We start from the raw sequence: 16364 nt of genomic DNA, 5'->3' as shown, positions 1-16364 counted from the left end.
GTAAGGTTAATATTTAGTTATTAAAGTATTCTAAGGAGTTTAAAAGTATTAAACTCCTTTTTCAAATCATTATTTCCCCAACTCTCAAAATTAGAAACCTACATCTTTCAAATATTCTCTCTCTAGAAACCTCCATTAAAGGTGAAGGATTCAAGATTCCTATCTCAAGATTTCATATTTTTCAAGCAATTTTCGTGGATTTCATCCCTAAAAGGTATTGACCCCCATTTAAGAACAAATAAAAATGGTAGTCTTCATCCTCATTTAAGTTTCATAATAGGATCTCTATCAAAGATGATTTCAAGTTACCAAATTCTTCCAAAAACCTGAGGTTTTCAATCTATGCATGGATTCAATTCCAAAACATTTTTAAAGGTTTATATATGATGATTTAAGATGTAATGATGAATTAATAATGAATTAAGATAAAATTCCTCTACGAACCCATGTTTCTTCTAAAATTCTACATGGTGATTGTGATTGGGAATTGATCGATCATGAATTGTCATTGAATTGTTTATGTTTATATGGAATTAGTTATTGAATCATATTAATTGTCCTTATCTACTATAGTATCTTAGATTTATGTGTTGATATAAATTCATATCCTTGAAGGGCAACTTCATGAAGGTTAATGTATGATTATGATGTGATTATATGTGTGTGATATATATGAGTGTATTATGATCATATTTAGAATGGAATTGTGTTAGTATTGAAAGTTCATTCTCAATTTTACTAGTATTGAAAGTTCATTCTCAATTTAACACTTACGAATGCTAATGATATATGTGAAAGGTTATACTCACATACACACTCATGAATAAAGAGTGAATAAAATATCTTATATTTTGTTACTGGTGATGTGTTGATTAAAAGGCTATTGTTGATTGTAGACTAATAAATGATAATGGCATTTTATGAAAGGACTTCCTCACGACATGGGGATTCTTAGTTGAAAGGCTAATATCACCTTTGAATCTATGAGTTATCTAATGAATGAATATTGGGTTTGAGATGGATGCTCTCACGTGAATTGAGGTGGGATATCTAGTAACAATCTCTTATCCCATAATGATGACTTAAGTAATAAATGTTAATTACTCCAAGGGGAATAATTGTTATGCCCTGAGGCTACCCCCGAGATGCCGATTGAGACCTAGGATCACAAGTGACCCCAAGCTAATCCCGTTGGCATGACAAAAGCATACTAAAAATAATAATAAATGATACATAATCTAAATCATAAAGTAAATCTGAAATGATGGAGAATATCCATATACCATCTGAATATATTAAATCTGAGAGTTTAATACAAAGAAACATCACACTCAAATACTAAGTTGAATCTAAATATGTCTGAAAATAAGCCTCTGAACTGACAAGAGTGTTGGAACATGTCCCAACTAAGTCTACAAAAATTGAAACCAAAAGACTAAATAACTGAAATGATAACATGACTATTGTCCTCGAAGAGTGAGAAAACACCACTGATGCTCCTAAACTAGACATCGGGAAACCGATCTAAGCGTGATCTAGATGCTGAGAACCTAAACCTAGATCACAATAATATGTAGCACAAAGTATGTGTCAATATTTGAAATGTACCGAGCATGTAGGATAGAGTAAAGCTAAAATAACATATAACTGAAACAAGCAATAAATTAAGTATATAATCTCTTAAAATAATCTAGATACTGAATATAGAGTTAACTGAATGCAATGACCAAATAGTAATATGTTGAGACAGAATACTAACTATACTAACATGTGGTCAAAGTAATGGAGTCTGATTGAAATATTAGAGCTACTTATAACTGATAATAAAAGAACGTGAGCTAAATATGGACTCCAATAATACACCTCATCAAGAGGACCTAATACACCCGGCCAAAGGTGTAGAGGCATTCTAGTGTGATCACTAAAATGATGCCCACGGAGGGGACTTACAACCTATATGACTAGTAGTTCTGGACTATTTGGGTACGGTGAACCCTAGTCCAACTCGGTAGTATGTTAATCTAAATAGATTAAATGATTAACATATTATGACTGAATTTTTGTAATGCACTGGATAACTCAAAACTTACATCCAAACTGAAAATGCAACAATTAATCTGGTAATGACGCATTTATAACTAAGGCATGTATAACTGAATACTGAAATATCTAACTTGGCATGTGTAATTCAAGAACTAGAGAATTACATTGTTAAGGCTCTAAAATTCATGCAAGAAACCAAGTAATAACATGATAATTTAATTTAGAATACTAAAGGGCCCATTTGTGCATAGATTTCCCAAATAATATTTGGGGGAAAACTTGGCAAATAGTGTTTGTCCATACACTTTGCCATTATTTGGAAAATATTTTTGAAAAATTTTCCAAATTCCCAAATACTAATTTTTTTTCTAGTATTTGGGTCAAATCTCATTAGTTTAGATCTTTTAATTATTAAAATTTTATCCCAAACTTTTATCTTTTACAAAAACACCCTCTATAGTTGTTGCTTACGTTGTATTACATATTTTTTTACGTTAATTCAAAGTAGTGATGAAATATTTGGTGAATGTTAAATGATAATATGGTTATTGATGAAAATGATGAACAATAGGCTCAATATAACAAAGTCCTGTGTTTTGTCTACTTCGCGATGTATGAAATGATGCTTGTTGCACTCACTCCAAATTATCACATTGCTCTAGAGTCATGGACACTATTTGTTGTTATTTTAACAAATATCCAATTAACTTGTAGTACAAACTTATGGTTATTTTTTATATTTTACAAACTTATGGGTATAAATCATATTTTTCTAAAAAAGTGAAATATATTTCCCAAATAATATGGCCAAACACATGGTGAAATTCACCCAATTTTTCACCCAAATAATATTTGCCAAGAATATTTGGAAATATATGGCCAAACGCTAGGTCTAATAAATAGACTTATTCACGATAATCTCCTGAAGTTCTAGAAACCCTAGGTCTAGTTGATAATACAGAATCAAGAATCCAACAGAAAACTAGGGACCTAATAGGCGAAAGGAACCCACTAGTGAAACTCCACATGCTTGGTGACAAAAATCATAGAGAAATATTTCGAGTGTGAGGCTATAATTGGTGGAATCTTATTGCATTCTTGAACTAGGGCTATCTCACCTCTTCTTCTCTCTAGGTTCAAATTTTCCATGTTTTGATGAATGGTATGACTTAGGCAAGTTTTAGTTATGTTTGTAGGCTAAAACAAACCATAACCACATAGTTTAGGGTTAAAAAGACATAAGTTAAGGGTCCAATAAAATAGCAAAAGACCAAAAACCCCAAACTCAAAGCTACAGATGGGTTGACCATCGTCCCTACAACAGACTATGTGAAGGATTTGGACTATGAAGGCACCCGTGATCTCAACTTGGTTTAGTGTTTGAGGATCTTGACTCACGGACCCTCCCACGGCCCGTGTGAAGCACCACAGACCGTGAAGGTGTTTGTGGTCTTCACTTGGGATAGGGAGCCTGATACGTACAAACTTACACTTCAAATAAGTAGTGTAAACTTCCATTGTCAATTTACAGAACTCAAGTAGAGTTGAGGTCGATCCCACATAGAATTTCCTTACAGATAATGTTTCTCTATCGTGTTTATTTGAATGCATTTATGATTTTCTAAGTGAATAGTAACTGAAAATACAATTGCATTTAGTTGAATAATTCTCATTTCCAAAACTTATAGTAAAACGTCATATTTCACAACTAACAAATGTCTTGTTGTAAAGTTGATTCAGTTTATTAAAAGAAACCAGGTTTTGTATTCACTATGACATGAGTTCTAATGCTCATATGTAATTCGATTGTCAGGCAAATAAAGGTTTATTTAGCCATTACGAGTTGAATTTATCTAACGCTTCTCAGCCTATTTAGATAATGATCACTTTTATTCGAACTCAAAGTGTTAACCAGATTGAACCTCGCTTATATTGATATGGGGTTAAAGATCGCTTCTCTCGAACTCAAACTTTAACTCCAATTTTTAAATTAGTCCAGCATTTTCCTAATTGATGTTTTCCTATTGAACCAACAACAGATACAGGCTTGTCTAATACGTCACTTGATAGACTAATATATGATTGAAATTTGTAAACTATAGGTTGTAAACAAAAAATAACCTTTTACTTGTTTTAAAAATTTGTTACTAGATCATAATCATAGATCTCACAACCCAGTTGTGGTATTTAGTTGCTCATGTTTTCATGTAAATAATCAACAAAGAAAGATGATAACATGCTAAGAATCACTTACGACAATAAATAGCAGAACAACAATTCCTTTAGTAAGCTAATAGTCTGAAACTAATAAAACGAATCGAAAACTTCAATATATGCAAAAAAATCTTGATATCATATTCTCCTTTGTAAAATGTAAGATAGTCAATAATACACCCAAAAAGTACCTAATAATTCAAAATAGAATGTTTGTAAAGAGTCATAATCAAATTAGGAGTGAATTGTTGGGATTTTTCATGGTCATGGTCACGGTCCGTCAAGGGGTTCACATCTGTGAAGCACTCCGTGAACTTCCCCTTGTTTACTGGAATTTGCATCACGAGTTGGACCACTTTCACACGTCGAGCCTACACCCTGGGTGTGGCCGTCACTCGAAGACCATTGTTGGCCTTGAACGAACCTTTGGCATGGATTACCTAACTCAGCAGAAGACAATACACATAGTTATATAATGATCAATAACTCAAGTCACTGATAAAAATGAAAAATGTTTTAAAGTTAAACATTCAAATGGCAAAACTAGCCCAAAGGCTCTTTGGAAATCTCAGTTTCCCTTCTTTTTAAATGTGAAAACTTTTTAAGCTCCTTTGGGAATACTTAGTCTCTATATACTTTTGAAGAAATAAACTTCAAATTTACTCTTTAATATTATTCTTTACTTAGTCTGAAACTTGAGTCTTAAAACAAAGTTAAAGTGTTGTTAAAGACCCTTGAGAACTCTTAAGAACTTTGCTTTGACTTGATTCTTAACTTCTAAACTTGATTCTTAACTTCATTGACTTTGACCTTAACTTTATTTGAATTGAATTATTGATTCAAGGTTCATGATCTCATGTTTATGGATGATTTCATTATGTTTAGATGTACCTTAGAGTGTTGGAAGTACGAAAAGGTGGGGGAAGAATGGGGAAAACTGGCGTCCCTGGAGCTCTGAGAGGTGCGGGGCGCCAGCCCTCAAAGTGCAGAGAACTTTTTATGGTGCTCTGGCTAGCGCAATGTACCAAAGGCCAAAGTTCAGAAGAACATGTTTGGCACTCTAGCAGGCACGACTCCCCAGCCCTTGGCCAAAGTCTCTCTAACTTTTCTCCTTCATTTTTCATATCTAAACCCTCTAAACTTCCATGGTTATTTCCTCAATCACTTAGGATCATTAGTACCATCAATACCTAATAGATTAAACTCAGAAAAATGACCCAGAATTAAGAATCAAATCAACGCTAGTCATTCAAAAACTCAATCAACAAGAATTCAACAAGGTTCTTCAAGAACTTCACTTTTATCATTATCCAATTTAAATATCTCTGCGTTGAAAAAAAGTTTGGAGTGTGGGTGCACTAATCCAACACTAAAATATTTCACATACCTTGATAGAGATCACTCCTGACTAAATCCACTCGCTAATCTTGACGTTCTTAACTAATTCTTGACTTTTTTTCTCCTTTTCCTTCTTATTTTCTATCTTCTTCAAGCCATAAGCGTAAAGTTAAATTTTACAATATGAATTAAACTTAGTTTTTACCCCAACAAACCCCTAAAAATAAAATAGAAATTAATTGGTGAAATGACTAGTTTGCCCTTTCTTAAATACGATTGTATCTTTCCTCACTTCAATAACCCATCTTCCGATAGGTATATCTCACTCATACGATATCGAAAGTGCACAAACTCAACGGCGTTGTAACTATCTCTGCAAGGGCATTCCAACCATGTCAATATCTACCTCTAACTCATCATAATATAGAACTTATGGCCATTTTAAAATGACCAAAATTCATTTTCTTAACTTAGGCAATTTTTTCCAGATTTTTCCTTTTTTTTCCAAAAATGAATGTTTTTGGTTTCTTAGCTTATTATTAGCCATTTAAAATTATGAGGTGTTACAACCACGGACCATCATAGGGACCACGGCCCGTGAAGATGACCATGGTCTTTACTTGAATTTCCCAAAGTTTTGGGTCTTGAATGCTGCCTACTGGAGCAAGGGTCACGAACTGGACCATGAACCGTCAAAGATTTCACGGACTATGAAGACACCCTAGTCTTTACTAGGAACTTCCCAAAAGTTTATCTGAACAACTTAGCTACTGGAAAATGCACCACGAGAGCTATTACGATCCGTAGTGAGGACCACGGACCGTGAAGTTGTCCATGGTCTTTACTTGTTCCTTTCATTTTTAGCTCCTCTCCGACCTTCACACTGGTTCAGTTTCACGGGCTCAACCACGGACCATTATGAAGGTCACGTTCTATGAAGTTAGCCATGAACTTTCACATGGAACATCATCATTCTCTACTTCTTTCTCACTTTTCTACAGGTGCCAGATTCTGCCTACAAAATCAACAAAGACATCAAATCATACAAAAACACACTTCATTCTAGTATTAACTCCTCATTTTTAAGTATTAAGTGTGCTAAGATTTCACGGTACATTAGATTCTAAGGAGCTGGCTAGGTGGGCTACTGGTTAAGCTTTCATGAATGCTCCCACGACCCATTATAACGACCATATACTATGAAGGTCCTTGTGTTCCTTACTTGGGCAAAGGGTGTTTGAGGTCTAAGATAGGGGAGGCTACTGCTTCACTCTTCACGAACGTCATCACGATCCGTTACAAGATCACGACCCGTAAAGGGTATCGTGGTCTAAATCATGGGCATGGTGGAGTCCAACTCCCCACCACGGGCAGGTCAACGGATTTTGGTCCCTATCAAGGTTTGTGAACCATGCCGTGGTTCACTATTTCAGGTGAGTTCTGCAAAATAAAAATTGGGTCCGATTTCAAGGTGTTGCAATCATGTTAAGCATCAAATGGATAGTGATATGAGATAAAAGTTCTCACGTGAGTTCAGGCAGGGATTCTAGTAGCAATCTCTTGAGATAGCCCTCACATGAGTTAAGGCGAGGTATCTAGTAACAATCTCCCTATCCCATAATTATATGACCACATAGGATATTAGCTACTGGATCCACCTAAGCTAAAAAGTAATGGTACTATACCTTAGGCAAGTAGGAATCCCTTATCTGGTGGGGGTGACATCAGGATTCCATCTATTGCTCACATGGTCTATGTCAGTTAAGTCTTACCACCATAAAGAATGATGATGAACTATGGTTTCTCAAGAGTGCATTACTTAGTGTGGGTGGTATTATGGGAGGTCATCCATGCATTGAACAAGTAGGCTTTGTGAGTAGTTATGTTGTGTTCCTTTATGTTATAATACTTAATAAAATGAATGTGGTCTTAATGAAGCTAATAAATAAGGTTGACTAATGTCTTCAATGAGATGATGCATGCCTTACTTGGATTGTATTATGAGTTTCTTTCTTGTCATGACTTGTTGAATATGAATATGCCTTGTCTATGGTGGATTGAAAGGATTACTTAGTGTGAGTGTTAGTAGGAGATTCTATTCATACATTGCACAAGTATGACTTAGGGTATCCTTAGATGATGGTCCTAATGTATGGATATGACTTATGAAATATTTATGGATGAATGGTAAGTTCACTTTTAGTGGCATTAATATGGTACTTAGTGTGGATGGTGGTATGAGATGTTATTCAAACATTTCTCAAAGTATATCTTGGGGTTACTTAAAGTGAAAGCTTAATGTAATGAAGTGGTTTATATGTTGATTATGTCCTAATGTGAAAACATGACTTGTATATTGGTTATGTTTGATGCTATGTCTCTTATGCTTATGATTCATGAAGTTTACTCAAAATTGGCATATGCATGGTTTTAAACCAAAATATCCTTTTTAAGCATGGTTTTTGTATGGCTATCATACTTAGTAATTAAATGTGCTAACACATATTTTCTCCATTTTTACCAAATTGTAGGTCTGGAATTTGAGTTTATTCTCTCTAGATGAAGCTTGGATTGAGTTCTTCCAAGACTATTGGTATGTCCTAATGGATTCGAGGATAAGTACTTTGATGTTTCATTTCTTTCATGTGATAGACGTTTGTCAGACTTACAATTATAAAGGGTCATGACCCTACTTTTGTTTCAACACGTGCTTAGATGGACATGTGAGGTTGTAGACTTCAACTGTGTTTTTAAATGAAGTTTTTGATGGTATGGATTTAAAGAAATGTTTTCATTTTATACATGCTACTCTTAAAAGTCTTGTACGTCGTGTTGCATCCAGGGTATAGGCTCAGTTGTAACAAACATGGTATCAGAGCATAAGATTTTGGGAATGGTTTTAGGATTAATGTCTCACAGATGTCGAGTATAGTCTTGTTTATAAGTGTAAATCGCCACACATTTTATGAATAAGAGGCTCTAAGAATTAAGGAAATTTCACTTTATTGATTACTCTTGAGTCGTGCCACAGCGTTTAGATCTATAAGTGTTATTTTCGTAACCGTTATATTTTGTTTGTAGGATATGACTACAAGAAGGGTTTATGCAAGTAGGATGAAAGAGGAGATTGTGAATGAGGGAGTTCCTCCCCAAGGTCCTTAAGGTGACCAAGCTCCTCGAGGCAATCAAGTTCTGGTGGATTCCTTACCATGTCCAATGAAGAAATTAGGTCGGCTGCTCTAACCTTTGCCCAAGTTAAAAGAAATGAGGGGCCTCGAGTGAATACTAATGAGAGTACTATGGCTTCGAGATTAAGGGATTTTTCTAGGATGACCCCGCCTCCTGCGAGTGTTTAGGTTTGAAAGGTTTGTAGATGAGGTCTGTAAGATAATTAGTGTCATATGGGTGTCTTTGGAGGAGAAGGTGGAGCTACCCGCCTACCAACTAAAAGATGTAGCTCAAATTTGGGATGAACAATGGAAGGGTGAAGGGCCAAAAGTATCGGGTCCCATAAATTGGGAGGTATTCGAAGAGGCTTTCCTTGATAGGTTTTCCCCTTAAAGTTGAGGGAACGACAATTGGTAGAGTTCATAAACCTTCGTCAAGGGGGTATGAGTGTTAAGTATTATTCTCTCAAGTTCAACCAACTATCCAAGTATGTTCCAACCTTGGTGGCAAGTTAAAGGTCTAAAACGAATAAGTTTATGATGGGAGCATCCGGTTTGGTGGAAGTAGAATGTCGTATGACAATGATCCATCATGACATGGATATTTCAGGCTCATGGTATATGATCAACAAATTGATTAGATGAAACTTGATTTATTAAATAAGGAGGCAAAAAGAGTTAGGCTCGTGAACAAAGTCAACCAAGGTCCAAAAATAGGTTCTACAACCATGATTCACCAATGGTCAAAAAGGATAGGGGTTCTACTTTTGAAAGATTTGTATGTGCCATGTAAGGGAAGTAATATTTGGGAAGTGCCTAGATAATACGGATGGTTTCTTAGGGTATGGAAAGAAGGGTCATAAGATGAGAGATTGTCTAACACTCAGGGACCAAGGAAGAGAGGCCAAAAAAGCTTCTCTAAATGATCTGGACTTTGATGATCCAAGGAAAAATCATTTCTATGTACTTCAAGCTAAGGAGGGAAAATGAGCTCTTCCAGATGAAGGCACTAGTACGTGATAGTTCCTTATAGTTGTGAAGGTTTTTTAAATGTCCTTATGTTGTTTTCATGTTTGCCTTGATATGGGTTTACTCCTAAGGGGGAGATGGTATGTTGAATGGTAAGGTTGTTGAGAGCTCCGTATCATTATCTCTTTCCTTTTATTCCTATTCAAGCTTGAGACCAACAGTTCCTTGTAGTTTGTTTCATCTTTCGGAGCCATGTGTGGTTATGTGTTTCCATGGAATTTGTATGTATGCAAGTTCTTGACAAATTTTTGTTTAAATAAGAAAATGAGTTTTATGAATTATATTCCTCATGTTGATATACATTTAGTATGAGTTGTCTATATGCTTCATGAGATGAATTGTTGAACATTCCTAAATGTGTTTTTGAGAAGAGTTGCAAAAGTTGCTTGATGATGCTATGTTGAACATGAATTGAGTTGGAGAAGGTAATTCCTCCAATTAAATGAGAAATTTTGAGGTTTTCATGCATAATGAGTTTGTAGATATAGTTCATACTTTCTTGTGTTGCATTGAGCATGTTTGAGATAGATTTGATGTTTCTTCGTAGTTTTGGGCATTGTTTATGATGTTGCATGCATGATGGTTTTCTATTCTTGAGTTGTTATCCATTATTGTGTTTCAAGTGTCATTCAAGGACGATTGTTCATAAGGAGGAGATAATGTAACGACATGTAAAACTAGAGCCTAACAAGTTTGGTTCCGAGTTTTTGTGGGTTTGAGGTTGTAAAGTGATGTCCCGAGCTTCAGTTGAGGAGTTTAGGGGTTAAACATCAAGGTACGACCCCCCAAGACCAACCAAGGGTCCTTGAGGGTGACCCTAAAGTCTAACCCCCAATGCTGTCTAGAACCAAAAAGCTGTTAAAAAATATCATGACCTACGGATGGGACCTACGCCCCGTAATCCCATCCACACCCCGTGGGGTTGGTCTGTAGGTCAAGGGACCAAATGGTGAATTCCATCCCCAAACCACGGACCTGCAGGATAGGGTGTCACCCCCACCTACGGTTCGTAGGTCATTGGGCAAAAGTCAATCCTATAATTTTCCCCATTTCAGCCAAGGGTAGGGGTGGTTTGGTAAATTCCTAATTATTTGTTTAGGTGTTTGTGACGGATATTATTGAGTTATTAATATATTTTAAGGGTTCTTGATGTACTAAACTCCTTTTTCAACTCATTATTTCCCAACTTTTAATAGTAGAAGCCCACCTCCCTCAAATATTCTCTCTCTAGAAACCTCCAATTGAGGTGAATGATTCAAGCTTCCAAGCTCAAGATTTCATCTTTTCAAGCAATTTTCGTGGACTTCTTACCTAAAAGGTATGGTAGTTTTCATACTTGTCTAATTTTCATTCAAGGAGCCCTATCAAAGATTATTTCAAGTTTTCAAATTCTTCGAGAAAAATATAAGTTTTCAATCTATGCATGGGTTCAATTACAATACATTTTTAAAACTTTATATATGATGATTTAAGATGTAATTTATGAATGATGAATTAAGATGGATTTCTCTATGAACCAATGTTTATCCTAAAATCCTAAGTTGTGAATTGTGATTGGGAATTGATCATGAATGTATGTTGAATTGCATATGTTTCTATTGAATTAGTTATTAAATCATGTTAATTTCCTTTATCTATTATAGTATCTTATATTTATGGATTGATATTGATTCATAGCCTTGAAGGACAATTTCATGAAGGTTAATGTATGATTATGATGTGAATGATATGTGTGATCTCTCTGAGTGTATTATGATCATGTTTAGAATGGAATAGTGTTATTATTGAAAGCTTATTCTCAATTTAACACTTATGAATAATGATGATATATGTGAAAGTTTATTCTCATTTACACACTCAAGATGAAGTATCTAAGATTATGTTAATGATGATGTGTTGGTAAAGTCCATTCTCGATTGTACACTAATGAATGATAAAAGACTTTCTCACAATATGGGGATTCTTAGTTCAAAGGTTATTCTCATGTCTTAATATATGAGCTATCTAATAAATGAATATCGGATTTGATATGGATGCTGTCACGTGAGTTGAGGCGGGGTATCTAGAAACAATCTCTTATTCCATAATGATGATTAAAGTAATGAATGTTAAGTACTCCGTGGGAATAATGCTAATAACTGAGTGGAGAGTGATATGAGATGAAAGTTCTCATGTGAGTTGAGGCAAGGTTTCTAGTATCAATCTATTGAGGTGGATGTCCTCAGGTAGTTGAGGCAGGTATAAAGTAATAATCTCCCTATCCCGTAACTATGTGCTCACATAGGGTATTAGCTAGTGGATCCACCTAAGCTAAAAATTAATGGTCCTACCTTAATCAAGTAGGAGTCCATTATCATGTGAGGGTGACAGGGATTCCATGAATTTCTCATGGCCTGTGACGGTTAAGGCTTACCCCCACAAGAAATGATAATGAACTATGGTTTTTCAAGAATGCACTATTTAGTGTGGGTGGTAGTATTGGATGTCATCCATGCATTGGAAAAGTACGCTTTGAGAGTAGTCATGGTGTATTCCTTTATGTTGTAATGTTAAATGAAATATATGTGCTCTTAGTGAAGCTAATAAAGAAGGTTGACTTATATATTTAATGAGATGCATGCGTTACTTGGATTGTATTATGAGTTACTTCCTTGTCATGACTTGTTGAATATGAATGTTCCTTGTATGTGGTGACTTGAAAGGAGTACTTAGTATGAGTAGTAGTATGGGATGCCCTAGATGATGGTCCTGATGTGTTGATATGACTTATTAAATGTTTATGTTCCTTATGTATGTGTATTGTCTAAAGGTGAAAAATGATGAATGGCAAGTTCACTTTTGGTGGCCTTAATGTGGTACTTAGTGTGGATGGTGGTATGAGACGTTATTTAGACATTGTACAAAGTATAGCTTGGGGTACTTAAGGTGAAGCTTAATGTGATGAAGTGTTTTATATGTTGATTATGTTCTAATGTGAAGAAATGACTTGTATGTTGGTTATGTTTGTATATTATGTCTCTTATGCCTATGATTCATGAAGTTTTCTCAAAATTTCCATATGCATGGTCTTCAACCAAAATGTCCCTTTTAAGCATGGTTTTTGCATGGCTGTCATACTTAGTACTTTAAATGTGCTAACCCATATTTTCTCCATTTTTTCCAAAGTGTAGGTTCCGACATTTAAGTTGATTCCCTGTAGTTGAAGCTTAGATTGACTTCTTCCAAGACTATTGTTATGTCCTCAAGGATTCGATGACAAATAATTTGATGTTTCATTTCTTTCATGTAATAGACGTTTGTTAGACTTTCGATTGTAAAGGGGTGTGACCCTACTCTTGTTTCAAGACTTTTTTAGATGGTCATGTGGTTGTAGACTTCCGTTGTGTTTTTAAATGAAGTTTTTGATTTGATGGATTAAAAGAAAAGTTTTAATTCCGTACCATTTTCCTTATATCGAATGTTATGAATGCTATGAGGTTCTTCAGAATCTTTTATGTTGTGTCGCGTTCGGAGTGTAGGCTCGGGTCGTGACATGAGGTAAATTCTGAAATATACTAAATATTGAGTTAATTGAATGCAATGACCAAGTACATGATATGCTGAGACTGAATATATAGCTATACTAATAACCTGGTTAATAGACTATAATATGATCGTTGGAGCTACTGTTAATCGACATAAAACCACTAGAGCAATCTGTGGAGTCTGATGCACCGCTCCATCAAGAGAATCCAATATGTCTTGCCGAAGGTATAAAGGCATGACTGACGTGATCACTAAAACTGATGCCCACAAAGGGGACTTATCCTACGGGGGCACGTGTTTTGCGACTATGAGGGCGACTGATCCTTAGTCTACTTGGTATAAGCGTACTCCCAATTGGTTATGTAAATAATACATTTTAACTAAAGATGTACAATATTGAATAGCCCAAAATACTGACATGTTAATTGAAAATGCAACATTAATATACTGATAATAAAATATTCTTAACTGGGCATGTATATATGAAGAAACTGACCTAGCAAATGTAATTCATGAACTTAACGAATCTACACAATTAGGGTTATGATTTTCATGCAAAGATCTAAGCAACAATTACTCAAAAATATGATAATCTGATTTTGATTAGTCTAACCGCTAAATCACAACCATATTCCAGCAACCCTAGGTCTAAACATGTTATAGAGAATCAAGAATCTGACTGAATTCTAGAGACCTAAAAAATGGGTGAAAGGAACCCACTTAAGAAATACCACATACATGGTGATGGAATTTACGGAGAAATCTTTCTATTTTAGGTCAGGAACCGAAGAAAACCTCGACGCGTTCTTAGAGAGGGTTGGTCGACTCTTTCTCTTTCTTTTTGTTCAACTTGATGAATTTTTTGGAGAATGAGTTGACTAAGGTAAGCTATAATTAAGTTTCTAGGCTAAAATTGATTAAAACGACGTAGTTTAGGGGTTCAACAACATATTTTTGGGTCCATTACATAGGGAAAGTACCAAATGACCCCTGACTTACAAGTTGTCGAGGCCAACTGATGGACTGACCCATGATTCATCCTGTCAAGTGTTGTTGGCTTCAGAGAATGGGTTCTGAGGATCTCGATCCACGGACCAGGACCAGTGGTCCAACCTACTGTTCGTGGTTCCAGCTGTGTATCGACCCTCAGACCATTTTTCTGGACTGTTCTAGGAAGGGCTCTAGGTGGCCATCCACGGACCCCACCAACTGTCCGTGGGTGGTGCCACCGTTGATTTTTGCAAACTGGTATTTCTAGCATACGGGGTGTTACAGGTGACATAAACTATTTTAATTGAGTGTAGGTGGCAATTATATAATTAAGGATTTTATGAGGCATGTATGGAAGTTGCCCTCAAGTTTTTAACTTGATAGTTTGATCAATTGAATTAAATGAGGGGTAAAAGAGTAAAATACTAAAACCTAATGTAACATTGATTACTTATATGTTAATGGCACTCCACACATATATTTTAATAAGGAATATGCACAAATACCCCCAACCAATGACCGAAATCTCAGAGACACACTTATACTATACTAAGGTCCTATTACCCCTCCCCCCCCCCCCAAAAAAAAAAGCTTATTTTATAAATAATTTTCACCCCTTTTCGGCCTACATGGCACTATATTCTGGGCCCAACATGTGTTGAATATTTTTTTTTCAAACTAGTGCCATGTAGGCCGAAAAGGGGTAGAAAATTATCTATTATAAATAAGTTCAGGGGTAATAGGACTTTAGTATAGTATAAGTGTGTCTTTGAGATTTCGGGCATAAGTTATACTCTTTATACTTGAAAATCATATTTTCTTAAATCTTTTGAAGTATTAAAATACAATTATTAAAATAAATAGATATGTGAATATATATATTTTATGATTAAAAATAGAATAAAAATTTATGCCAAAAATATTTATTCATGAATTTGATAATTTAATTTAATTTTTTTAACATATGTATCTTTTGAAAAATTTTAATAAACAGTGAATACAAATGACAAAATAAGTTGGTTTGATTTTTAATGTATTGTAAAAACAAAATCACAAAATTTAGCACATAAAAACTTTATGACCAAATTTTTACATTATATTTTAATATACTATATTCACGTGGGTTGTCCATGTATTTATTTCATATAGAAAGAGGTGTAATCATTTGATTTGAAAATACAAGGAGTATATTTGGAACCAAAAACATATTATTTGAGTATCCAATTTAATTAACCCTCAATTTTATTATTCTAGATATAATATATGAGGTTTATTATCTATCAAATATTTTTACATAGTTAATATGAATCTATTTATCTATGTATTTCATATAAAAGATATGGATAATAATATAGTAAGCAAGTTAACAATTCAAAAATAAATAAATCATGTTCTGGTTCTAGGTTGAATATATTGAGATTTAATTATCAGTGGCATAATGTTTTTAGATTATTGCTTTCTGAAAAATCATATTTGACGAGTGTAACATAAGATGTATCTTTTTGATATAAATACAACTAAAGAATCTAAAATGCCAATAGATGTGATGTATGCAAAAGTCATACAAACCTAAATTGTATATTTAAAAAAGGAACAAAAACGATTGAAAAAAGAAATATTTAAAGGAGTTTTATCATATCAGTATGACAAAGAATAACAAGGCATGTTGATGTATTTCATTACTCCATTTTTCAGTTACTTCAACACATAATTTTTAGATGGTCAAGATAAAAGGTACACCCAAAGTATATGTTGTAATATAAAAATTCAAATTCATTGATATTTTAATAAAATGTACTAAGTGACATCAAAATTTATTGTTAAATGCATGTTCAGTGCAATATAAACGAAACAAAAAAATTGCTAGGAAAATATATCTTGACATATATATTAAGAATGTACTATCCATTTAATATATTATAAATGTTAAATTTGTTAAGTTTCATTTCAATCGTCATTCAAAACGATCCTGAATTAATATTAATTAATATAATTAAAAAACAAAGTGATAATATTACGTTTGGGCAATAAAGAGAACATAAATAATTGAATGAAGAA

General features: G+C 34.3%; 1 long non-coding RNA gene across 1 annotated transcript; it reads left to right on the top strand.

Moving 5' to 3' along the window:
- The first annotated feature begins 81 nt into the window (after positions 1-81).
- On the top strand, positions 82-11137 carry LOC109120933 (uncharacterized). The gene is made up of 3 exons (XR_002028343.3): positions 82-214; positions 8127-8188; positions 8677-11137. It is a non-coding gene; the product is annotated as an uncharacterized lncRNA (long non-coding RNA).
- Positions 11138-16364: the final 5227 nt, after the last annotated feature.

The sequence above is a fragment of the Solanum lycopersicum genome, chromosome 8, assembly GCF_036512215.1.
Source record: "Solanum lycopersicum chromosome 8, SLM_r2.1".
NCBI classification, from domain to species: Eukaryota; Viridiplantae; Streptophyta; class Magnoliopsida; order Solanales; family Solanaceae; genus Solanum; species Solanum lycopersicum.
This window is presented reverse-complemented; position numbering and strand designations above follow the sequence as displayed.